Genomic DNA, 736 nt, shown 5'->3' with positions numbered 1-736 from the left:
TGCCTGGCCATGCAGTCATGAGTGAACAGGGAGTACAGGAGGGGACTGAGCACGCTCCCCTGAGGGGCCCCCATGTTGAGGATCAGCATTGTGGATGTGTTGTTCCCTACCCTTGCCACCTGGGGGTGGCCCTTCAGGAAGTCCAGGATACAGTTGCAGAGGGAGGTGTTCAGTCCCAGGGTACTTGGCTTAGTGATGAGCTTTGAAGGCACTATGGTGTTGAACGCTGAGCTGTAGTCAATGAATAGCGTTCTCACATAGGTGTTCCTTTTGTCCAGGTGTGAAAGGGCAGTATGGAGTGCAATAGAGATTGCATCATCTGTGGATCTATTGGGGCGGTATGCAAATTGGAGTGGTTCTAGGGTTTCTGGGATAATAATGTTGATGTGAGCCATGACGAGCCTTTCAAGGCATTTCATGGCTACAGACGTGAGTGCTACGGGTCGGTAGTCATTTAGGCAGGTTACCTTAATGTTCTGGGCACAAGGACTACGGTGGTCTGCTTGAAACATGTTTGTCCTATATACTCAGACAGGGAGAGGTTGAAAATGTTAGTGAAGACACTTGCCAGTTGGTCAGTGCATGCTCAGAGTACCTGTCCTGGTAACCCGTCTGGCCCTGCGGCCTTGTGAATGTTGACCTGTTTAAAGGTCTTACTCACATCGGCTGTGGAGAGCGTGATCACACAGTCATTTGGAACAGCTGGTGCTCTCATGCATGTTTCAGTGTTACTTGC

This window comes from Salvelinus alpinus, chromosome 3 (assembly GCF_045679555.1).
Source record: "Salvelinus alpinus chromosome 3, SLU_Salpinus.1, whole genome shotgun sequence".
NCBI classification, from domain to species: domain Eukaryota; kingdom Metazoa; phylum Chordata; class Actinopteri; order Salmoniformes; family Salmonidae; genus Salvelinus; species Salvelinus alpinus.
The sequence above is the reverse complement of the archived record's forward strand: the minus strand, read 5'-3'. Positions refer to the sequence as shown.